This window comes from Lissotriton vulgaris, chromosome 1_1, assembly GCF_964263255.1.
Source record: "Lissotriton vulgaris chromosome 1_1, aLisVul1.2, whole genome shotgun sequence".
NCBI classification, from domain to species: domain Eukaryota; kingdom Metazoa; phylum Chordata; class Amphibia; order Caudata; family Salamandridae; genus Lissotriton; species Lissotriton vulgaris.
In genome coordinates this window covers 48394176-48420405 of record NC_141685.1, presented here as the reverse complement: position 1 = coordinate 48420405, position 26230 = coordinate 48394176, and the positions used below count along the sequence as shown (strand labels likewise).

The 26230-nt window shown below is 46.0% G+C and overlaps 1 pseudogene; it reads left to right on the top strand.

Moving 5' to 3' along the window:
* The first annotated feature begins 16012 nt into the window (after nucleotides 1-16012).
* LOC147737172 (uncharacterized) lies at nucleotides 16013-18291 on the top strand (annotated as a pseudogene).
* Nucleotides 18292-26230: the final 7939 nt, after the last annotated feature.

Genomic DNA, 26230 nt, shown 5'->3' with positions numbered 1-26230 from the left:
TGTTTTATTCAGTTTTATTATCTTGTCTGATCTGTGTTCTTTATTGCTGTGTTGTGTTACCTTGATACAGGTTTTAAATAAAGCGCCGGGACACTCTTTTTGAGTAGCCGTGCGCTATAAAAGACAAACATATAACATAACATAACATAACTATTATCACATTTGTCTCCTCTACAGCACGTGATACCATAATCCCTCTGTCTGTCTTTCGGCGCCTTTTCTCTATGGATCTGACTTCCATCTCTTTACATCCTCCTAAACTGCCCTTTTCTGTCTTGTCTACTACAAGCAAAAGACACAGTATATGTGTGTGGACACACATGCACATAGGGCTTGCTTTAAGGTGGTGCGACTGGTGGAGCCGCACCTGGTGCTGACCTTGTGGGCACTGTGTTTAGAAGTAACTTATGGGTTCACAGGCATCTGCTGCACAGTTCCCTGTGCTGGAACATGTGGTGAGAGTGGAAGATAGCCTTTTTTCTCTTTCTTCTGTTTTGTGTTTTCCTTATCAAGACCGTTTTTCGTTTCCTTTGCTGTTGTGCTGGTTTTTTTCTCATTTTCAGGTGCTGCAGTACCCGGGTCCTGTCGAAGGAGCATGATGAATTCTGGGCCACAAAGTAAGTCCTTATCATCCGCACAATTTGAAATGGTGAATTCCACTGAGCTAACTGGACACAGCGTCAGTCTATGGTGGCATTTAAAGCAGTGAGTGCAGCAAGGCCAATTCCTTTGTTCAATAAAATGTCCCTTCCTAAATCACCGGAAAAAGGAATAGATGAACAGTCTAGGTGGGCAGGAGAGTAAATAACATCTGAAAATTCATTAAAAGTATTACAAATATCTCATTTGATGCCAGCCTTTGTTACGGATATTGTAAATTGATAGTGTTGGCTGCTTCTGAAAATCTGTGTCACAATATATGTGCAACTTGTGTTTCTTTCTTAAATATTAATTACGTTTACTCTCACATCCTTGAGTTCCAGTGATCCAAAGGTCCCGATCTACAGTGTCCCAGAGCTGTTTCACCACTATCAGAAATGATACTCAACTGATTTCCTATCTTGTTTTTGATAATGCTTTCTTTGTGCAAAGTATAAGGTCATAAATATTTTTTCTTTGTGTTCATTTACAATCTCTGACTCCATTTCTAAAGGTGACTGAAGCATGAACAGAAAAAAGAAGGTTTAAATTTAGTGAAACACAACGAAAAGGATTATTTCAAGGAAAGTTAAAACATTCTCGAGCTCTAGAGAAGAAACACATTCTATGTGCCAGGAATGGTGAGGATGTTGGAGCGGAAGAAACTGGTGAAAGTGAAAGTTGTCAAATCCCTAAAGGAAAAAGAGCATAAACGTTTACCAAGTGTCAGTAACTGAGATTAAGGAGAACATTGGCCACAATTGATCCCCATGTAGTGCACATGGGAAAACTCAGTGTTGTAACTTCTGTTTGATGGTTTATGAGAAATGCTTTGGAGACGCAACCCTCACTAACAGATCAGCATCCGTAGACGTGTTGTGATGTGACAGAACCGTCAAAAAACGAATATCCTTGGTTTACAAGCACACGCTTTGTCTCTGTCTCCTGAAGATGAGAGGAGAGAAAAGGTTGTTTAAAAGAAAGTCATTGTAAATACGCTTTCTCAGATGTCCATTCACCAAAGATGCTGGATTATCATTTCCAATATAGGAAGATTTTCCCCCACCAGCTCTGTCTCTTGGGTTGATCCGAGGGGTTTCAAAGTGACCTGTAACTTCCAAAGTGTATCATGTATCTGTCTTAGCCACTGAGCAAAAAAGCATATACTGGCACAGACAGTATAAAAGGGGCCTTAGTCTAGAAGCCCTACCAAAATCGTCTAGAACATCCATCACCTGTGGTAGATACGAATTCACGATCCTGAGGTACACAAATGCATCATCAGCATACAGTGATATGTCCTCTCAATTTGGCTCACTCGGTAAACTGATTGCTGGGTCCTGTGACCGAAACAGGACAGCGAACAGATCCATGGCTAGGGCAAAAGTAATCGACAGCGGGCCTCTTTGCTGCATGCTTCAAAAGAAACTGAGATCTCTGCCTGTCCAGATGCGGGCCAGCAGGATGGTGTATTAGTCAAAGCAGGGGCGGACGGGCGCAGCGGGCTCCCCAAAGGCAAGCCCGTCTGCGCCCGTCCGTGCCATTACGAGACACGGGGCACGCCACCATGCCAAAAAATACATCTATTCTATAGCCAGTCTCCTACATATGGCACCCAATACACTTTATACTATTGAGGATCATTTACGGCAAAAGCTACAGTCCTTTGGGCTTTTAAACTCCAAGCCCCTGACTGCTGACGATATCCAACCCCGGGTGTACGATCTGTGATTCATCTGATGTCATCCACATTAGGAACAGGCAGAGGCTTGGTTAAAGACCTCGATTTGATGTACCTTAATACCCGTTCCATGGTCAAACACCAGTTAGAAATTTGTAATACCATAGACACGAACGCACCGGATGGCCTGCTACTTACTGAGACTTGGCTCACAGAGGAGTCGTCACCTGACATCCTGGCAGCCCTCCCCGGCAATTACTATATCCTACGCACAGACAGGCCACTAGGGAAGAGAGGGGGAAGAGTGGCTGCAATTTAAAAAAAAGAACTTACCCCCTCTGCCCTGTCTCACCTGGTAATTGCATCAGTAGATTCTCTTGTAATTAAACTTACTTTATACAGTAGCACGCTTATTTTTCTGATGTTATACAGACCCCCGCAACAATGCCTGACTTCCCCAAGATCCAATCAATCAATCAATCAATCAATCAAGAAATTTGTATAGCGCGCTACTCACCCAGGGTTTCAAGGCGCTTGGGGGGGGGGGGGTCCGCTACTGCTCGAACAGCCAGTTCTTGAGTTGCTTCCTGAAGGAGAGGTGGTCTTGGGTAAGACGGAGGTGGATGGGGAGGGAATTCCAGGTCTTGGCTGCCAGGTAGGAGAAGGATCTTCCTCCCATGGTGGCTCTTCGGATGCGTGGAACGGTGGCAGGGCGTGGCTGGTTGAACGTAGTTGGCGGGTGGGAGTGTAGAAGGTCAGGCGGCTGTTGAGGTACCTGGGGCCTAGGTCGTGGAGGGCTTTGTGTGAGTGGGTGAGGAGGCGGAATGTGATTCTTTTGCTGACGGGGAGCCAGTGCAGGTCTTTCAGGGGTCCGGCAATGTGGCTGTGGCGGGGGATGTTCAGGATGAGTCGTGCGGAGGCGTTCTGGATGCATTGGAGTCTTTTCTGCAGTTTGGCTGTGGTTTCGGTGTAGAGGGTGTATCCGTAGTCTAGTCGGCTGGTGACGAGTGCCTGGGTGACCGTCTTCCTGGTTTCGGTGGGTTCCATCGGAAGATCTTTCGGAGCATGCGCAGGGTGTTGAAGCATGAAGACGAGACGAGACCCTTGCTAATCACATTGCATCTTTGATCACTGACTATGACAAAGTAATGATTATAGGTGACCTGAACTTCTAGGCCAATGAGACTGAGCTTTCTGAGTCCCTTGCCTGTCTAAACCTTACTCAACACATTGATACCCCAATGCACATTAAGGGCCACACCGTTGATCATGTGTGGTCAATCAATGTTAACTTGACTAACCTGGCAGTACTACCCTGTGCTTGGTCTGATCACTATATCAATAATTTTATTCTGCTTGCCCCCCCCCCCCCCCCCCCCCCCCCCCCCCCCCACCCACTGAACTCTAATCCCTCACTCTCAAAAAGCACTTATAGAAACTGGAATCGGGTTGAGCTGGATAAACTAGTAGAAACTCTGCCGGTATCAGAAGGCAATCCTGATAACTGGGAGAGTAAGATTAACGATTATCAAAAGAAAGCCTTCGAACTCCATGCACCTCTACAGACCAAACCTACCGCCCAAGGAAGCATGAAGACACCAAATGGTTTAACAAAGATCTAAAAAACATTAAACTCCAAGTACGCCAAACCAAGCGGAAGTGGAGGAAAACCTACAAAGCACAAGATAAACTTGATTACACCACCATTCCCCATCAGTATATGGCGGCTATACTGGAGGCCAAGAGAGCCTTCTTTACGAATAGGGTACTCGACTCTGACAATGGCTCGAAGGAAATCTTCAAGATAGTAAAAGAACTCTCTAACCCCAGCCGTGTCACGCCATTTTTTGTGCCCAGTCAGGTACTTTGCGATGACCTGAACTCCTTTTTCTTGGACAAAATAAAGAAAATTCAAAATTCCATTGCTCCCACTAACCATGACCACCGAAACAACGGGAGACTTCCAATCCTTGTGTTCTAAACTCCCTTCCCTTAATGGACAAGAAACGTTTCCTGGACCTTATAGCTAAGATCAAATCAGGCTCACCCAAGGAGGATTGCCCCATCTATGTCTCCAAAGCAATCTATCGATACTTCCCCCATACCTCTCTTAAATTACTGAACCATTCACTGTCCCTTGGCATTGTTCCACTTACTTTTAAAGAAGCAGTGGTTGTTATACTTCAGAAAAAAGGAAGGCATAGACCCCAATAAATTGGAGAACTACAGACCCATCTCTCTCCTCCCTTTCCCGACGAAAGTGCTGGAGACCCATGTGGCTACTCGCCTAAGCTCTTTTCGGGAAACCACTACATTCTTGGACAATCATCAGGCAGGTTTTCGTCCCGCACACTCCACCGAAGCAGTGATTCTATCAGTACTGGACGACCTCAAGGGACAGGTTGACATGGGCCATACTCGGGTCTGATCCTCCTTGACCTGTCTGCGGCATTTGACACCGTGAACCACAAAATCTTGTTGGAGCGCATTGCCGCAGCAGGTTTCAGGGGATCTGCCCTTGCCTGGGTCAGCTCATTTCTGGAAGCCCGTAAACAGTTAGTGTGGCTCTCACCCTTCAAATCTAGAATGGTAGACCTGAACTGTGGCGTTCCTCAGGGTTCCTCTCTCTCGCCAATTTTATTTAATATCTATATACGACCCCTGATTTCAGGTCTACGTCAGATGGGTGTGAAAATCTTCAACTACGCAGATGACATGCAGCTTATTTTCACCCTTGACAACTCTGTAGAATCTAAGGATTTTGTCAAGTGGTCGATGCTCTATGTGAAAGCATGGATGAATGAAAATCAACTAGAGTTGAACTCAGAAAAAACTGAGATAATCGTTCCCCACAGCAAACATGACTACTGGACCCCTCCTATTGGTTTCTCGATCTAGGAGAGGCACCCATCCCTAAATCTGCTATAAAAAGTCTTTGTCTTCATATTGATGCCGACCTCTCTGTGAGCACCCAAATTGGCTCAGTGACATCACCATGCTTTGTCCAACTGTGCAAACTGCGCAAGATCAGACACTTTAGTAAGAAAGCCATCACCCAAATCGCCATAGCCCTAATCCTTTCTAAAATTGACTATGGGAATGTCCTCTACATTGGACTCCCACAATTCCTGAGACACCGATTGGAGATGATTCAAAATCAAGTGGCGAGGATCATCTATCTTAAGGACAGACAATGGCATATTACCCCCCTGCTTAGAGACCTCCACTGGCTCCCAGTGGAGCAACGAGCCTTGTTCAAAGCTGGTTGTACACTCTTCAAAGCTATTCAAGACACCGGCCCAAGATTCATCATCTCTTTGATCAATAAACATCTACCTAAGGTGACTTTGAAGTCCTCGCACCAGAACCTCCTGACAGTGCCCAGAATCCGTCGCAAACGCGTTGGCGGGACTAGGTTCCCTTTCCTGGGTCCCATGATCTGGAATGCTTTATCTGCTCACCTCAGGCTTGAGAGAGACTATCTGTGGTTCAGAAATAGCTAAAGAGCTGGCTCTTCACTATGGCCTACAACTAGCTATCTCAGGCCCACAACTGCACTTATCTATTCACTCTCACAGTGCTAAGAAACCTGGCGGTGTACCTGCGCTCTAGAAATCCCCACATAGCATAACATAGCGTATCGTGAAACAGGACGTCACACCTTCTCCTCCCTAACACATTCTAAACTTAAAGAAAATAAAAGGAAACTTAATTATGAATGCAAAGGATACAAAGAACATAATAGAGAATGCAGTTATGAACACAACAAAGCGATTTCATAGGCAAAGAGAAAACTGGCATGCATGGGAAATGGGAAATCGCTCACTTTAAAAAACACAATTGTGCAAACGTCGGGGAATACATTTCAAGTGAAGTGGCCCAGAGCCCCTTTCTCGTGCAACAGGCTCTTCCACCTCAGAGCCTGAATCGGGCCCACCAGTTGTGGTGATGCTATGGTCACTCATCTTTATTGCATTTTTAAAAACCTTGATAACCTTAAACGGAAGACCGAATTTGGATCTGGGAGACTTGATCTTGACCCAGTCTCCCACGTCGACCATTGTTCTCTTCACAGCCCTCCTTTTATCATACACGATCTTTCTTTTTTATCACCTCTTTCTCTCTTTCCAGTCCTCAATACTGTCCACTGTTAGACCTGGTACCATTGGCGTGAGTCTCCCTTCCATTTTTCGCTGTTGTCTCCTCTGTTTTTGATATGTTTCTGCTGGTCAGATGCTTTGGGCTCGTTGCCACTGCTATTCAGTGCCACAATGCAAGTGCTCCCTATGTCAAATTGATGTAATGGGTTAGTGACTCCATGATTGGCTTATTTGATGTACTTGTCAGTCCCTAGTACAGTATACTGCATGTGCCCAGGGCTTGTAGGTCAAATTCTTCTGGTGAGCTTGCAACACTGATTATGCCACCCGCAGAAGCAGCTTGTAAAGTGTGTCTCAGGCTTAAACATTCAAGCCTGTCTCTGCTAGGTTGTGTATTCCATGTCTGGTTTTGAGTGACAGGGGCTGGTGTGGCTCCAGGAGACAGGGTGAGTCAGCACAAGGCTGAATAGACCTATCTGCATTGGGAGTGGTGGGAGGAGTAGCTCCTGGGCCTGAATAGGGCTGTGCCTGCCTTCCACAATGCTGGCTCCACCTCCTGTGGTGCGTCTGATGACCTTGGCTCACACTGAGAAAGGAAGAAGTTGTGCACTGGCAGGATGCACCCATAACTGGTTTGGACGAGGTACAGACACTCTTCAGAGACAAAGGATTTGTGAGTATAAAAAGGGGAACCCAGACCCCAGAACTTTAGATAAATTCTTGGAATCAAGATTAACCTTTTGCCAAGGAGAAGAACCAGAGAATCGGCAGGAGTTTTTGACTACCCCTACGCCAGTGTGTTGTTTGCTGGGGATGGCGTGCAGTGGTTTCTTTATTGCCAAGGAAAGGAGAAAAGACTTATATTGAAACTTTCATCATCTTGCAGAAAATCTCCAAGGGCTTGAATTTGAGCTTGCCTTCTGTCTGAAGTCTCAGGGATACAAAGACCTCACCCCTTCTGCTTGCCTGCATCTGGAACTTGCTTTTCTGGCTGCTACAGAAGGAAATTGCAACACCTACGCCGTAATCTGCATCGAAGCTGTGAGCGCTGCTCCGACTTACAACGTAGACCCGACGCTGGCCACAGTGCCACATCGACACCAGCAAGCGACATCGTAAGCTACCACAAGCCCTGAGCGCTGCTCTGACTTTGTGACAAAGGCCCAACGCCAGCTGCTGCGCCGCATCGACTCCAAAGCTGACATCATCGTGGAGCCGATCCTCGACATGGGTGGTCAAGAATCCATCAACATCGTACGGAACCGTGGTTTCGGCACCATCGTGATGTCACCTCCTTTCTGGTAAGGAACCAACGCCTCCCTTGCTTGGTGCAAGCATCGAGGACCCGACGCGTCGCCTCCCCTGAAGCAATGAACCGACGCCGCACAGTACCAACGACGCCGCACCTCCTCAATGCCGCGATCTGTCCAAGGTACTGTTCTTTGTGGGTCTGTTTTGACTCCACACCCAAAGTCGCTCACTACGCGGTCGATGCCGTACTTTGGGATTTCTTTGACCTTGACGTTGTGATAACTCCAGTTGGGGTTATCTGTTGCTAAACCCTGCGTTTTAGTGAATAACGTATTTGTAAGCTACTTCTACTATCTTATTTCTGATTAGGGTATTGTGGATTTTTGTCGTTTGAGTCTTATGTTAAGCCAAAGTAAAGAATACTTATTTTTATAAAACCTGTGTGGTGTCCATCTGTAGTGTTTTCAATGTATTACTGTATGTGTTCACAAATGCTTTACACACTGCCTCTGAGATAAACCTTCCTGCTGTGGAAGAGGTGTGGCACAGCGGCCAGGGTGCCTGACTCTGGACTATGGGGTTCACGGTCTGATCCCAGACGCCGGCGGCAGGTTAGCCCAGCACCATTTGACTCACTTAATCTTCCAGAGGACCGCCAGTACACCACTTCAATGATCGCCGTGCGCTTTACAAATACTGTTATTTCATTTAATTTCATTTAGTGCCAAGCTACCACAGGGTTGAGTAGGGGTTATTTTAGGAGGGTAGCCTCCTTTCTCTGTCTAGAAGCAAGGGTCCCTATTTGGACAAAGGTGCAAGACATTGCCAACTAGAAACCCCCTGTTCTAAAACACACCTTTTCATCTGCTAAGATTCTGCTAAGATTCTTTTGGCCGTTACCCACAAAGGAGTGGCCTCCATGTTGGGGACCTCTCCTTTAAATAAATGAAAGGGAGTTTCACCAGTGGAAGAATAAGAAGTGAACCTCTACTCTGTAACCTTCTTCCTCATGGCCAACTCCCAACTTTCACCACAGGCAACAGCTTGTTGCAGAGTCTCTTTAACAAACTGGACAAGCCTTTCCACCACACGATTGCTTTGTGGATGGTACAGGGATGCCTTCTTATGCTTGATCCCCCTGGAACTCCGAAACTCTAAGGTCGTGAACTGAACACTATTGTCTGACAACAGTGTTAACTGGAAACCCTCTAATAAAAATAACTCTTCTATGAACTTAATCACTTCTCCAGACTCAACGGAATTAACCACCTTGATATCAGGCCAATGGGAAAACATGTCAATACACAGGATCAAATAGCGATGCCGAGTCTTCCAGTTCACAGGTCCTAAAATATCTATAGAAATGTCTACGACGGACCAGTAGCTTGTTCCCTAATAACCGTGGGTTGCATCCTGCACTTCAATAATGTGTCACAACCCGCACATTCAGCGCATTCACGTACCAACCTCTCTTCATGTACATCCAGGCAGGCCACCAATATGCTTACTTGATCCTTTCCTTTGTCATGGCAATGCCCATGTGCGAGGTGTGAGCAGTCTTTACTAGCTTATTCCTTACTGCAAGGGGTGCAACAAACTTACTACCACGCATGAGGAGACCATCCTCCACCGTCAGATCTTCCCTAACTCGCCAAAAGCCTTCGAAGACCTGTGGTGTCTGTACATCATTTCTTAGTGCACTTTCTTTGTATAAAAATATTGGAATGTTACTTTGTACTTGTCAATGTATTCTATGTATTACTTGGTTAGAATGTTTGGGCCAGGCACTGGAATTGCTTCACATGCAGTTGGAGCTACCACCTTGAGCCCTCTATACTTGTATAGCAGTGTATCCTGTTAACTACAATAAATCTACTCAAAGATTGAAGACTCCTGCTCTATATGGATTGCTGTACAACTTTATTCAAGAAAGTACACTTCAATTTTAGCGATAGCTTGGGATGAACATTTTTTTTATTTCAAAAGATAAAACGGACTTCCTGTTTTTTCTACTTCAAGAAGGTACTGTAACCTCTTTGTTACTTCTGAGGGCTCAAGGACTTATTTTCTGCTACTGGTGGCATTCTTGTGACATTTCTCTGTCACGTAGAAACGTAAAGGAGGGGACCCCTCTGACGTTACTTTGAGGTCAGGGAAAAGAGGGGAAAAGGAGTAAAGAGTACTAAAGAAATTCCCTCTTGACCTATATACTTTTAATTACCAACACATTTCCCTGTCACGTATTCAGAGTTAATTGGCTGCGCAAGGGCCCGTGTTTCTTAATCAACACGCGCTGTTACTTGTGCACTTCTACTATTTATGGCCTCTTATGTATGCTCCAACGTAAATAGTGAGCTCTATCAAAGCTACTTTGACTTTACTGTGCCTTTCCCAGCGCGTAAGGAATTCTTGTTTGTTTTCAAATAAATCTTGTTTACAGCGCGTATGTCTGAGCGCGTGCTTTCAAGTCTGAAAACAACTCCTGTCAACAGCTAATTTTGAATATATTACTGTTTACTTCAGCGTGCAGTTTACTTCAAACTAATTGACTTGTGGATTTATAATAAACATAATCTCCACCTTGAATGTACTGCGATCATTCAAGCGCTCCACGATCATTTGTTTGTTTTCATTCAAATCTACAGCACGTGTGTCTGAGCGCATGCATTCCTTCGTGAAAACTGTTATCAGCGCGTCTGTTTCAGCGCCTTCAACCAAGCGTGAAGGGAAAGCCATTATCTGTTCAGTTAATCGCTCACTTCACAAATCCACCGATCCAATATAAGCATAATTTATTACAGCGTGTGCAACCAAGCGTTATGATCTCCTGCCTCGGTTCGTGCTTGCAAGTTTTAAGGGTTTGTGTGTATGTTTGAAAATAAACAGGGCTCCCTACAATGCTTTTCTTCAAAGCAGAGAAGTGCGTGTAATTATTTAAGTCAATAAACATAGCTTCTGACAACATTTAGGGGCAGATTTACAATAAGTGGCGCATCCCTGCATATCAGCAGGGATGTGGCAGTTAATGTGTGCCACAGCTCCGTCACCATGGAAGCGCCGCATTTACCATGCAGCGCACCATGGGGAAAAAACAGCACAGATGCGTGACGCATCTGTGCCATAAAGGCAAGCACGGTGCAGCTCCAGCAATGCTCTGGGGCCCTATCTGTACAATGCTGCGTCAATCATACACCGGCTTCAAGCAGGTGCAGGGTTTTGACGCAACATGGGCTCAAAAGTGACTGAGTGAAATCTTGTAGATTTCACTTAGCCAGTTTTGGGAGGCGTTCCTGTGCCGGAACACCCCCTGCGCAGGAACGCCTACTTCTGGCGCAGGGCTTTACAACGAGATGCATCTCCCAGATGCGTCATGTTGTAAATACCCCGCACCATGGTGCATCTTTTTTCGCTGCCGCTGCGTCACAAAAGTGATGCAACAACGGCGTAAAAGAGGCACAAGGGGCTTGTAAATCTGCCCCTTAATTTCTAGGCTTTTGAATAACTATGGTTTACTGCAACTTTAAATCTCAAAGTGTGAGCCTCTGCATGTGCAGTCAACTGTCAAAGGAAACCTTTCTAGCAACTGCACTTTAACTTCTACAAGTTCAAGGCTTACTTCTCTTCTAAAATCCAGCTTGCCGAAAATCGGCCCAGAGAAATTTTTGCCATCGTACAAGATCTAGCTTATTCTGATAGGGCGTCGCTTCAACCCTCTCCTTCACAGTTTCTTTGCAACTCCCTCAATTCCTTTTTTTTCGACAAAATCAGCACGATCAGAGCCAACATTCCCCTTCCATCCCCTTCTTTTGTTAACCCTCCTTTTCCCCCAGTCTCATCGTGTTTGGATTCCATTCCGCCTCTTACAACCGACTCCTTCCTTTCTCTCCTTCCCCTAGTTAAGTCTGGCTCCCCCTTGGATCCCTGCCCTGCACATATCTTGAAACAGATTTATTCTGTTTGTCCATCACCCCCCCTCACTTTTCTCAACAATTCACTTTCCCAAGGCATTGTCACTCCCTCACTTAAGTCGGCGGTAATCTTACCCATTTTAAAAAAACCTGGTGCTGACCCTTCCGATTCGGCCAATTACCGCCCTATATCACTCCTCCCCTACTTGGCGAAGATACTGGAACGCCATGTAGTAAGAACTTTGAGCTCTTTTGTGGAAAGGAACAGTGTCTTGGCCCCCAGGCAGGCTGGTTTCCGTCCTGCTCACTCCACGGAGTCCGTGGTACTTTCGGTCTTGGACAACCTCAGGGAGGGTATGGACACGAGTCAGCCCCAGGCCTTGGTCCTCCTTGATCTCTCTGCCGCGTTCGACACGGTAGATCATACCATCTTACTTTCCCGTGTCGGCGCGGCGGGAATCGGGGGTACGGCCTTGGTCTGGCTGTCCTCTTTCTTGAGCGGCCGCTCCCAAGCAGTCCGCTTGGGGGGCTACTCAGCTGACTTCCGGACCGTGCAGTGTGGGGTTCCCCAAGGATCTTCTCTTTCCCCATTGTTTTTTCATTTGTACATTGCCCCTCTTATTTTTGCTTTGCAGCAGCTGGAGGTCTCTGTGTATAATTATGCGGATGACCTCCAGCTTATTTTTTCTTTATCCTCCTCCTCTGCTTCAAAATCCAATGTTCATTCTGTTTTGATTTTCATCCAGGACTGGATGAACCACAACCACCTGAAACTCAATCCCGATAAAACGGAATTGGTGTTGACAGGTGGTTGCTCCAGTCCCTGGTCCTCTCTCTTTTGGCCCCCTTCTTTAGGTTCCCCACCCACCCCCTCCTCCTCTGTTAAAACCTTGGGTCTCAAATTAAATGATCAACTCTCCCTTCATTCCCAAGTTAGATGTATCCTCAGCTTTTCTGTCCCTTAGGACAATTCGCAAAGTCTCCCGGTTCTTTTCCCCCTCTGCCCTTAAACTTATACTTCTGGCGATGGTGACGTCTCGCTTGGACTATGGTAATGCCCTTTATTGTGGCATGGCGGTGTACCTCGTGAGGCGTCTCCAATTGGTTCAGAACTAGGCGGCCCGTCTTGTTTTTAATTTACCCAAATCCCATCATGTCACGCCCCTTTTGAAGTCCTTACACTGGCTCCCTGTACAGCAACATGCCCTGTTCAAGCTGGGCTGCATTATTTTCAAGGTCCGGTCTGGTTATGCCCCTGCTTTCATTGAATCTGCAATTCAAGCCTACACCCCGTCTAGGGAATTGAGATCTTCCACCCAACAATTCTTGGTAGTCCCCCGGTTTAAACGAAAAAAATGGGGCGGGTCCAAGTTCTCCACCTTGGCTCCTGCCTTCTGGAACTCCCTCCCGATCCATTTGCGATCCTGCCCCCAGTACTCCCTTGTAGGAAGGTGGCTACCTGACTATGGTTACCCCAGATTTTTTTGCCTGTGTTTAGCTGGTTTTTTGACTTAGTTGACCTGGTTCCCTGCTAATCAGGGCCCCAGGCCATCTGCTCTCTCTGTAAAATGGATTCCATGTACCCTAGGTACATACCACAATTGGAAATGGACTCCTTGTCAGCCCCTGTATAATGCACTATAGGTGCCCAGGGCATAGGGGCCGCCAAGGCCTACCAGGGGCTGCAGCATATCTTTTGCCACCCCTGGCTGGTTCTTAAATTGACACAACTGGCTGATCACTCAGCTGGGGTAAGGTGGTGTAATCACCCCTTGCTTAGATATAGTATACCTATATCTAAACCTATATCTGGACACATATTAACCTGTGAGCCACTCCTATGGAAGGCCTCATCAATCCTGGAGGCAGAGTGCGTGGTTTCATGTGAGATGGAGCTCTAGCATGAGCTGAGCCTGTCTGCAGCTGTCGGGAACAACTCCCTAAGCTGTTTCAGGATAATGTCATACCATATACTCTTAAGTGCCTTATAATCCTCGCGGTTATATAGCAACTTTGGTTTGGCTTTATAAAAACATGTCGTGTAAGGTGTCATACGATTTGGAATACTATCCCCTCGCCAGTTCTGGCGACGGGGATAGCATTCCACCCCTCTAGAGGGGTAAGACATGTTACTTTACTTAAATGCGGTTAATTTCTACAAAGACCTTAGATCCACAAAATGGATGCCTCTGCCACAGACAAGAGTCTGGACCCCTGCAGCTGACCGAAACTCAGCCAAATGGGGCCTGGACAAAGGGTTTCCTGTCACAGGAGGGTGTCACCACCCTCCAGACAGGAGATAGTGGATTGTAGCAGGGAGGTTTGAAAGAAACCAGACACTGCTTGGGGCGCACAAGGCTGCCCCTTGCATAATCCGGCCAAACCGGTTCTGGGGCACTCCAGCCCTCGTGCCAGGGCGGCCTGGATCAAAGGAAGGGGGTGTATCCACCCACTTCCTGGGTCCCACCCACAGGGGGGGACCTAGCAGGTAATCACGCCCCCCAGATTCGAATAAGAGTGGGAGCAGTGCCAATGCACTTCAGATCATCCTGAAATCACCTTTAAACTAAGAGGACGACTGGACTTCGACATTCTGATGAACAGAAGACTGAAGAGCATCTCCCTTGTGGCCTAGGAGGGGCCACCCTGTGAACACAGGCACAACCCAGCACCTCGACGTCTGCTTTGCCGCCGCCTCCCGCCGGAGCCCGAGTGCAGAGCCTGACAAGACCCAGCTTCCCAGACTTCTCCCAGCCCGATCCACAGTCCCTGCAAAGAAGGGACCCGTGGAGGCACCGAGAGACGTGGGAGCGGACATCTTGAAAGACCCCCGAGACGCTGACTGCGCAGCACCCGAGGCACCCTCGACTCTGTGCTTTGGGGTTTGAGAAGCCCCACAATCGAGCAGCATTTGCACCAAAGATCAGCCCTCCAGCATCTCCACGATCTGCGTGGGGCCCTTTTTGCTTTGTGCCACTCGACTCGCCATCCCGGCCGCTTGTCACGTGGTCAGCGGCCATCTTGGCGACAAAACCTACGATTTACACTGTGGGTCTGGTTGCTCCAGACCTGCCCTCGCTCCTGTAGAAAGGAGTACCCGCTCTGACCTTGCTGGTCCGAGTAATAAGCCTTTTTCACTTTCCCCGTGGCTTGCATTAGCCAAGGATTGTTTGCATCAATCGAGTTGCTGACACCGCCATCAGCTAGAGCCTTCGAGGGACAGCTCGTGATCGACTCCTGGACGTCCTTGACCTCTTCGTGTCCACGTGGCTGCAGAGAGAAGCAACACCTCATCACCTGTTTGCACCCGACTTTGCCTGGTTCCAATCTGGTTCCACGGTGGTCACTGGTCAGTGACTTTGAACACTCTCCCCTCTGCTTTCAGGTCTTCACCACTTCAGATCCACCCTTGGATCCACCGGACACTTCTCCTTCACATCGCCTGCAGCATCTTCAGCTTCAAGCGCCAAGAACCTGCGTGTCAAAACCCGACGCCACTTCGACCCTGTGCACCCGCTTCCTGTGGGTGAGGTAACTTTGCTCCGCCGGTGTTCCCACACTGGTACACATCTCTAGGGTCTGTGTCTTAAGTTTTGTTCCTCTAGGTTCAGCGGAAGTGTCCTTAAACTTTAACTTTACAACTTTTATGCACCATTGGTTAACATTGGTGCATGCGTGCGCTTTCTGCACTGCACCTGAATCCCGCGGGCTTTTCCCGACTTCAGCACTGCTTGTCCTGACTGCTCCCAGCGATTCCCTAGGCCCTAGGCCTAACCACTGTTCGATTGGTATCTCTTATACCACTTGTTTAGTATATGGTTTGAGTGGCCACCCGCCCTCATCCATAATTGTGCAACTTGTATGTTTAAACTGTGCTTTTGATTTAACGCTTGTGCCCCTTTATTCATAAAGAATACTGGGGATTGTTTTTAGTAATAAACACATATATTTTTATAATATATACTTGTGTGGTGTCCTTTCATTTGATATTACAGGATTGTATGTGGTAAAACAGCTCGCTTAACACGACCTCTTAAGTTAAGCCTTTAGGCTGCTTAGTCCATGCTACCCCTAGGATAGCTTGTCTAACAAGGTTGACTTACAACCAGACACCATAAGGGATTGTTTGGTCTGATATCAGGTGGTTCCAGAATTGGAAACATCACCTATCAGGCCAACTTCTCACATTGGTGAGCAGCGGTGCGGATTTGAGCTTGCTGTTGTTTTACCATTGCAATCTTTTTATCAAATTGAAAGATCACATCAAGTACCTCTAGGTACATATAAATCAAAAGCTTAGCATATTAAGTTCTACTGAACTTAGTAGTTGTAGGTTAAAGGGATTAGCACACCCTGACTACAACTCACTAGCAAGGTACAGTAGGAAAACACTTAGTGTAGGTAAGTGCACCACTTACATCTCACTAGCAGTCATGTCTGACACAGGAAAAGCCTCAGGGTCTGCTCCTGTGACAGTTGACCTTACCAAGGCAACTTCCAGCTATGACAAGTTAACCCGAAAGGACTTGATTGCCTTGTGCATATCAAGAGGGTTAAAAAGGGGCAGAAGTCCCACCTGTCCTATCCTGATAGCCATTCTAGAGCAGGATGACTTAGAGAAGGGAAATGAAGCTCCCTTAGAATCAGGAGATGGAGGGAACCCCCCTGTAACTGATACCCCTCAAGAGGAAGGAGAAGAGGAGGAAGAAGAGGAGGAGGAGGACTCAGATGTAGAGGACCCAGAAGATCAGGATCAGAGGGGTAGCCAGGTCCAAGTTGCCAGGCTTAACCAGGCCAACTTAGACCTACTGGGAAATGGAGAGGGCCAGCACCTCCCCAGATCCAACCATATCATTCTCCCAGGCAACAGAAGAGTGAGATCTCCCTCAGGGGACTCTCATATTTCTAGTGCCTCTAGAGAATCTCAGAGAGGTATGACTGCCTCTCAGAAGATAGAACATAGGGCCAGAATGAGGGCTGTCAAACTCCAAATAGAGAGGGAGGAGGTAGCCTTGGCTCAAGCTAGACTTGCCTTGGCAAGAGAGCAGAAATTGTGTGGCTTAGATGCCACTGGTGGCAGCAATATTCCTAAAGAGAAACCCAGGTCCTATGATAGTAGAAACCTGACAAAGATTGTGCCCCCCTACAAGGAAGGGGATGACATCCACAAGTGGATAACTGCTCTTGAGAGAGCCTGCATGGTACAGCAGGTTCCTGAGGAACAGTGGGCAGCAATCTTATGGTACCCCTTTTCAGAGAAAGGGAGAGATAAGCTCCTCACTGTCAGACATGAGGATGCAAACAATTACAAAGTCCTGAAGAGTGTCCTAATAGATGGGTTTGGCTTAACCACTGAACAGTACAGGTTGAAGTTCAGAGACACCCAGAAGACACAGACACAGGACTGGACTGATTTTGTAGATTGTGCTACTAAGGCTCTGGAGGGTTGGCTACATGGCAGCAAAGTACATGACTTTACAGGATTGTATAATTTGATTATGAGGGAGCAGATCCTAAGTAATTGTCAGAACCAGCTCTTACACCAGCACCTGGTGGATTCTGATCTGACCTCTCCCCAAGAATTGGGAAAGAAGGCAGACAAGTGGGTCAGAACCAGGATTAGGCCTAAGAATCAGGACAGTAACCAGAAGAAGGAGTCTACCAAGCCTCAAGATAAGGGTGGGGATAGAAATAAAGAAAAGACTTCCCCAGGGCCCCAAAACTCCAAGAATGGGGGTGGGTCCCAAGACACTTCATCAACAGAGAAAAAGCCTTATTGTCATGTCTGTAAACAGGTTGGGCATTACAAAACAGATAGCTGTTGTCCCAAGAATGGCAATAAAGAAAATATACCTCCAAAGCCAGCTCCAACACCTCCTGTTACTGTCAGCAGTAATCCCCCAGGAAGTGGGAGCACACCCAGGAATCTGGGTGGGTTTACTTTTGGAGCCCAGGAGGACCCTGGCCTATCCAGGTCCCCATCCCCAAATGATCGTGTTTATGAGACTGGCAGGGGGTTTGCTAACTTCTCTGATTGCCCAAATACTTTGAGCAAATATAGACAAGAACCCATCATCAATGGTTTGAAAGTTGAAGCTTTTAGAGACACAGGGGCTAGCATCACCATGGTGGCTGACTGTATAGTCCCCTCTAAGCAACTTTTACCAGGTGCCACATACCAGGTAACAAACATTGATGGCGTCAAAACAAATCATCCCATGGCAGTAGTAAGTCTCAGCTGGCGAGGTGTCATTGGCCCAAAGAGAGTGGCAGTGTCACCAAACTTGCCTGTAGACTGCCTACTTGGTAATGATTTGGAGATCTCAGCCTGGGCTGAGGTTGAACAGGAAATCCATTCTAGAATGGTAAATTCCAATGGAAAGGTTAGTGAGGCTGTAATGGCTACAGCCCCAATTCAAGATGTCCCTCCTGAAAAGGTTGGTAGGGCTGAGAAACTCTCTGCCCCATCTTTAGTAAAAGCTCTTCCTGAACAGAATAGCAAAGCTGTTATGATAACAGCAGAAACCCAAACTGAGTCTCCTCCTGAAAAGGTTGGTGGGGCTGTGATGGCCACAGCCCAAACTCAAACTGATATGTGTGTTGTGAAGCCTGAAATGATGGATAACTCCACACAAACTGAGAGCATGGAGGAGGAAGAGAAATCTCCCCCTCACCAGACTTTAGGACAGGATCAGCCTCCTGAGGGAACTGATCTTACCCCTGATGAAGGAACTGCCCCAGAGGTTGTTAGGCCTGGCCTGACAGAGCCTCTGATGGCGGTGGACCCTTCTCAGGTGGGACCCAGTCTGGAGCAGGTAACCTGCCCCTCTCTCCCTTGCCTTAGCCAGCCCAGGGCTGCAGAGGACAAGAAGGACAGTGAGACCCAGAGGGCCCCCTGTCAAATAAAGCACCCCCATCAACAGATTAGGGGCACCAAAACTAGTAGCCCTAGTGAGGTGAAAACTTTAAAAACTCCTGAGGGAGCCCCCTTAAAAACAGTTAGGGACCTCCCACAGAACGAGTCTGTTGGGCACAGCCAAACCTGGGACCCAAAGGGCCCAAACCTGAACTGTCCCTCCAGCAAGCCAAACAGAGGGACCCAGCCTCCAGCTTTAGGTAGCCAGAGGCTGACCCTGAGAGCACAGTGCAACTCAGTTAAAGAAAGAAAGGCACACATGGTGGAAGATAATTGGAGGAAGCTAAGCCCTAAATTAGTAGAGCCTCACTTCAATACTCCATATCCAAACCAGCCTTTAACTTTGCAGAAACACACCCAAGGTAGTGATTCCCTATGGTGGAGACCCTCTAATACCCAAAGGGTGAGGGACTGCTTAGTGGACCATGAGACAGGGGGTACCCATGCTAGTGCAGGTACTTCCTTATATGGCCACTCAGGCAATATAGGCTTACCTGGCCAAGGATAGCCTTATCTCCTTTCGTTTGGGGGGGGGGGGTTATGTAGGAAGGTGGCTACCTGACTATGGTTACCCCAGATTTTTTTGCCTGTGTTTAGCTGGTTTTTTGACTTAGTTGACCTGGTTCCCTGCTAATCAGGGCCCCAGGCCATCTGCTCTCTCTGTAAAATGGATTCCATGTACCCTAGGTACATACCACAATTGGAAATGGACTCCTTGTCAGCCCCTGTATAATGCACTATAGGTGCCCAGGGCATAGGGGCCGCCAAGGCCTACCAGGGGCTGCAGCATATCTTTTGCCACCCCTGGCTGGTTCTTAAATTGACACAACTGGCTGATCACTCAGCTGGGGTAAGGTGGTGTAATCACCCCTTGCTTAGATATAGTATACCTATATCTAAACCTATATCTGGACACATATTAACCTGTGAGCCACTCCTATGGAAGGCCTCATCAATCCTGGAGGCAGAGTGCGTGGTTTCATGTGAGATGGAGCTCTAGCATGAGCTGAGCCTGTCTGCAGCTGTCGGGAACAACTCCCTAAGCTGTTTCAGGATAATGTCATACCATATACTCTTAAGTGCCTTATTATCCTCGCGGTTATATAGCAACTTTGGTTTGGCTTTATCAAAACATGTCGTGTAAGGTGTCATACGATTTGGAATACTATCCCCTCGCCAGTTCTGGCGACGGGGATAGCATTCCACCCCTCTAGAGGGGTAAGACATGTTACTTTACTTAAATGCGGTTAATTTCTACAAAGACCTTAGATCCACAAAATGGATGCCTCTGCCACAGACAAGAGTCTGGACCCCTGCAGCTGACCGAAACTCAGCCAAATGGGGCCTGGACAAAGGGTTTCCTGTCACAGGAGGGTGTCACCGCCCTCCAGACAGGAGATAGTGGATTGTAGCAGGGAGGTTTGAAAGAAACCAGACACTGCTTGGGGCGCACAAGGCTGCCCCTTGCATAATCCGGCCAAACCGGTTCTGGGGCACTCCAGCCCTCGTGCCAGGGCAGCCTGGATCAAAGGAAGGGGGTGTATCCACCCACTTCCTGGGTCCCACCCATAGGGGGGGGCCTAGCAGGTAATCACGCCCCCCAGATTCGAATAAGAGTGGGAGCAGTGCCAATGCACTTCAGATCATCCTGAAATCACCTTTAAACTAAGAGGACGACTGGACTTCGACATTCTGATGAACAGAAGACTGAAGAGCATCTCCCTTGTGGCCTAGGAGGGGCCACCCTGTGAACACAGGCACCACCCAGCACCTCAACGTCTGCTTTGCCGCCGCCTCCCGCCGGAGCCCGAGTGCAGAGCCTGACAAGACCCAGCTTCCCAGACTTCTCCCAGCCCGATCCACAGTCCCTGCAAAGAAGGGACCCGTGGAGGCACCGAGAGACGTGGGAGCGGACATCTTGAAAGACCCCCGAGACGCTGACTGCGCAGCACCCGAGGCACCCTCGACTCTGTGCTTTAGGGTTTGAGAAGCCCCACAATCGAGCAGCATTTGCACCAAAGATCAGCCCTCCAGCATCTCCACGATCTGCGTGGGGCCCTTTTTGCTTTGTGCCACTCGACTCGCCATCCCGGCCGCTTGTCACGTGGTCAGCGGCCATCTTGGCGACGAAACCTACGATTTACACTATGGGTCTGGTTGCTCCAGACCTGCCCTCGCTACTGTAGAAAGGAGTACCCGCTCTGACCTTGCTGGTCCGAGTAATAAGCCTTTTTCACTTTCCCCGTGGCTTGCATTAGCCAAGGCTTGTTTGCTTCAATCGAGTTGCCGACACCGCCATCAGCTAGAGCCTTCGAGGGACAGCTCGTGATCGACTCCTGGACGTCCTTGACCTCTTCGTATCCACGTGGCTGCAGAGAGAAGCAACACCTCATCACCTGTTTGCACCCGACTTTGCCTGGTTCCAATCTGGTTCCACGGTGGTCACTGGTCAGTGACTTTGAACACTGTCCCCTCTGCTTTCAGGTCTTCACCACTTCAGATCCACCCTTGGATCCACCGGACACTTCTCCTTCACATCGCCTGCAGCATCTTCAGCTTCAAGCGCCAAGAACCTGCGTGTCAAAACCCGACGCCACTTCGACCCTGTGCACCCGCTTCCTGTGGGTGAGGTAACTTTGCTCCGCCGGTGTTCCCACACTGGTACACATCTCTAGGGTCTGTGTCTTAAGTTTTGTTCCTCTAGGTTCAGCGGAAGTGTCCTTAAACTTTAACTTTACAACTTTTACGCACCATTGGTTATCATTGGTGCATGCGTGCGCTTTCTGCACTGCACCCGAATCCCGCGGGCTTTTCCCGACTTCAGCACTGCTTGTCCTGACTGCTCCCAGCGATTCCCTAGGCCCTAGGCCTAACCACTGTTCGATTGGTATCTCTTATACCACTTGTTTAGTATATGGTTTGAGTGGCCACCCGCCCTCATCCATAATTGTGCAACTTGTATGTTTAAACTGTGCTTTTGATTTAACGCTTGTGCCCCTTTATTCATAAAGAATACTGGGGATTGTTTTTAGTAATAAACACATATATTTTTATAATATATACTTGTGTGGTGTCCTTTCATTTGATATTACAGGATTGTATGTGGTAAAACAGCTCGCTCAACACGACCTCTTAAGTTAAGCCTTTAGGCTGCTTAGTCCATGCTACCCCTAGGATAGCTTGTCTAACAAGGTTGACTTACAACCAGACACCATAAGGGATTGTTTGGTCTGATATCAGGTGGTTCCAGAATTGGAAACATCACCTATCAGGCCAACTTCTCACATCCCTCTTTCGCAAAGCCCTTAAAACCTTTCTTTTTATTCAGGCCTTCCCCTCTTAATCTTTTCTTTTTCCTGTCTCCCTAGCCTTTTCTTTCTCGGGTTTGTAGTAATGCATAGCGCCATGAAACCGCTGGGTGTACGTGCGCTCTAGAAATGCTTTTAAATTCAAATTCAATTCATGAAGGGAAAGCTATTTTCTCATCTATTAATTGTTTCTTTCAGCGTGTTTCTTCCAGCTCGTGCAGCCAAGTGTTAAGCAGTTTATTTGAAAATAATCTCGGCTCCCGGCAATGCTTTTCCATTAGGCAAATTAAGTTCCAGCCTGTGAAGCCAAGCGTCAAGGGAATTCGCTTCTGTTTTCATTTAACGCTGCATACAGCGCGTTTGCATCAGTGCGCACAGCAGAGTGTTAATCATTCTCTTCAGTGTAAGAATAAACACAGTTTTAATAACGCTTAATTTTAAGCAGCCAATCCACTGCATCCAAGCTTCAAGCATTTGCACTGCTTCTTGACAATAAACAATATATGCAGCAACATTTATTTTGAAGTTTTACAAGCATTTTTATTGCTTTCTAAATAGTGCTTACATTGTTATCAAAGAAACTGAAATTTTTTGTTTCTAAATGAAACAAAGTGGAATTCAAACATCTACGATTATAATCATTTTACCATGTGCTTCTCCATGACAGCCATTTCATCAGATCTTTCAAAACTTTAAATATAGATAATTTCCACTCTTTCTACAAAGGATCTGCTCTGCAACAAGAACTCCTCTGTAATGTATTTTGTCCTGTTCATCGTGTCACAGCACCACCTGCTGGTTTTTCATGCTATTTTTCTTCTTCAGCGATAAACAATACAATAATATTTTTATGCCTACTACTGTATCAATATTTATTTTGAATGTTTAACTAATATTTTCTTTTTCAGGTTCTGGTACTTTATTTATTTGACTACATTGCTATTGTGTTTTCCAATTTATTTTGCATGGTTTTCTGGTTACATTATGCAATCCATTACTCCTCCCGCTTTGTTCCTATGGAATCCTGGAGAGCCACTGTTAAAATGGCGTCTTTGGTTCAGATCTTTTGAAGCATATATTGGTGCCATTGATGGTTTAAAGTTCAAACCAGAAAGAAAACGTAGTCTTTTACATTATTATTTGGGTGTTGAAGGGCAAAATGGTTTTGACCACTTACCTGTATATTTTGTTCACGATTTGGTGGACCTTGATGAATATCAACTTGCAGTTAAAAAACATACTATTTATTATGAGGGAAAAGTCAATTTCGTGGTTCACCGTCACAAATGTTTTACTCGCATCCAAGGTCCCACTGAATCTATTGACACTTACATCACAGCACTAAAAGTTTTAGCTAGTTATTGTGATTTTTATCACTTCACAACTAATGAGAGATCAACTAGTGTCTAGATGTTACTTGAAAAAAATTCAACAAAAACTTTTATCTTCTAAGAATCCCTCATTGGATTAAGCTATTGATATAGCGAAAAGCATTGAAACTTCTGAAAGTGATTCTGAAATCTTACAAACTCATCCTTCACCTACAAATACGTTGGGTGTGCTTTCTACACAACCTCCACATACAATTGATACTTTAGCAATCAAAGCCAGAGGTTCTTTTTCTAATTTCAGAAGTTTCAGAGGTACATCTTTTGGTAGCGGTAGAATACAATGTTTTAGGTGTAGTTCGAATTATCATCTGTCAAGTTTTAAAAAATTTCCAGCTGCAGCACAAGAGTGCTGGAAATGCAAGAAAATTGGAGATTTTGGCAATGTTTGTAGAGGAGGCAAACGTCACCCTGTTAGATTTGTTCAAGACTCTGATGTTGATACTGATGTTGTAGAAAACAAACTTGAAGAATTGATGTTAGCTGTAGATTGTATTGACATTAACAATATACATTCCAATAACACAATTTTAAGATCCCTTGGTTCAGATTTTTATTGACAATATCAACATTCTGCTACTTATAGATTCTGGGGCAAGAATACCATAATTTCTATTGACAAGTATAAACAAAATTGGGCTCATAAAGTGTTATTGCCCCCTGATGTTGTCACTCCAGCATTTGAAGGCAGCAGAATTGATTTAGCTGGGTATTTTTGTGGCAATATTACTTTTAAGACTATTCACTAAGATTTATGTGGCATACAAAGGTATTAATGTTTTGGGTTGGTGGCATCAAGCTGAGTTTGGTATGATCATCAAACCTGGTCACAAACATCCTGTGTCTGTTACCAATTCAGTGTCGGACCATACAGCTTGGAAAGAAAGATTTTAAAATGTATTTTCAGAGAAAATCGGTATGATTAAACATGTTTGCCAAATGATTAAGATTAAAGAAGGTGTGCAACCAGTCAAACATAGATTACGCAATGTAACTCACAGTGTTAGAAATGAACTTTCTGTAATGTTAAATACCATGCAGAAAGATGGTATTATAGAGAAAGTAGATGCTACTCTGTGGCTTTCTCCGATTGTTTTGGCCAAAAAGAAAAATGGCGAACTTCGCTTGTCCATTGACTTGCATTCCATCAACAACGCAATCTGGGTGGTAAATTTTCCTTTACCCCGCATTGAGGACCTTATCACTGCAGTTGGCCAATCCAAGTGGTTTTCCAAGCTGGACTTACGAGCTGCGTACCATCAGGTAGAACTGGACGAGTCTTCAAGACGTTTCACAGCTTTCATTACACCTGATGGTACATTCCAGTTCCCCAGGAAGCCTTTTGGTTTGGCGTCAGCTGCGTCTGTTTTTCAGAAAGTTATGAGCAATGTGTTTAAAGATATTTCTAACATAGTTGCATTTCAAGATGATATCTTGGTGCACACTGTTTCAAAAGAAGAACACAATGTCGTACTTGAAAATCTACTTACCGTACTACAAGACAATCATGTTACAATCAGAGAGGACAAATTTATCTTTTCAGTAAATGAGATTGAGTATTTAGGACCCAATCTTACTAACCTCAAACTAGTATTGTGGATGGCATTGTCAATGCACCTCACCCAATTGACAAAGATCAACTTCGTTTGTTCATTGGGCTTTGTGAATTTTTTCCAGTTTCATGAAGAATTTTGCAAGTCTCACTGAATGTTTCAGAAGTCTTTTAAAGAAATTTTTTATATGGACAGCTACTTGTCAAGACCATTTTCAACGCATCAAAGAGAGTATCCTTTCTGCACCTGCTCTTCAAGCATACATGGAAGGTTGAGATACATTCATTACAGTGGATGCCAGTTCTTATGGTACGGGTGCTGTGTTATCACAAATGACAGGCAACAATGAGTTTACAATTTGTTTTGCTTCAAGATGAATGAAAGACGTTGAACTGAGATACTCAGTTATTGAGAAAGAGTTGCTTGCTTGTATATGGGGAATGGAGAAATTCAGACCATACTTTTGGGGGAGAAAATTTTGTTTGAGGACCGATCACAAGACATTAGTTGATATACTCTCTGGCAACAAAATCAAAAAAGCAACAGCTAGGTTAGCTAGATTATCCCCCAAGCTTTTAGAATTCAATTCTACTGTACAATACATAGCTGGAGGAAAGAATATCAAAGCTGACTTTTTGTCCAGACATCCTGTGCATGAGGATAAGTCTAATGAATCAGATGAAGATATTGAAGAATGTATCATTGCTAGTATTGATGACACTGTAATTTGCCCTGACATGGTATTTATTTTTATTTATTTATTTATTGCATTTGTAGCACGCAGCAGCTACCCACAAAGGGTTTCCCGGCGTGAAAAGTGGAGCAAATGTAAGTAAGTTTAAGCAGACAATGCTACTACAAATTAAATAATATGGTTTTTAGTATTTTACGAAAGCTCATGTAGTGCCGCTGATGGGAGAGCATTCCATAGCGATGGCCCAAGATAGGAAAAGGACCGGCCGCTCATACGTGTGAGCTTGATTTTTGGAATTACAAACTTTTTAGATGAGGAGGAACGGAGGGTGCGGACAGGGTGGTGCAGATGGGCAAGTGACTGAAGGTATTTTGGTGCCGTGCCTGTGTGGATTTTGTGTATAAAGCAAAGTGTCTTAAATTTGATTCGGCAGTCGACTCTCAGCCAATGAAGGTCTCGAAGATATCGGGTAGTTGGGGTAGATCTGGGGATTTTGCATATTAGCCTGGTAGCTGAATTTTGAATGACCTGTAATTTACGAATCGATGCTTTATTTGCCCCCAAATAAAGCACATTTCCATAGTCAAGCCTGGAAGTAATTAAGGCATTGACTACTGTTTTCTTGGTAGAGTCAGGCAGCATCCAGCAGATTTTCTTTAGCCATCTAAGGATGGCAGAACACGTGACTGCGGTTTTTACCACCTGCTAGTGCATGTTGAGTGAGTCATCAATAATGATACCGAGGTTACGTGCTAGTGTGACTGGAACGGGAAGTGCACCCATTTCTTGAGG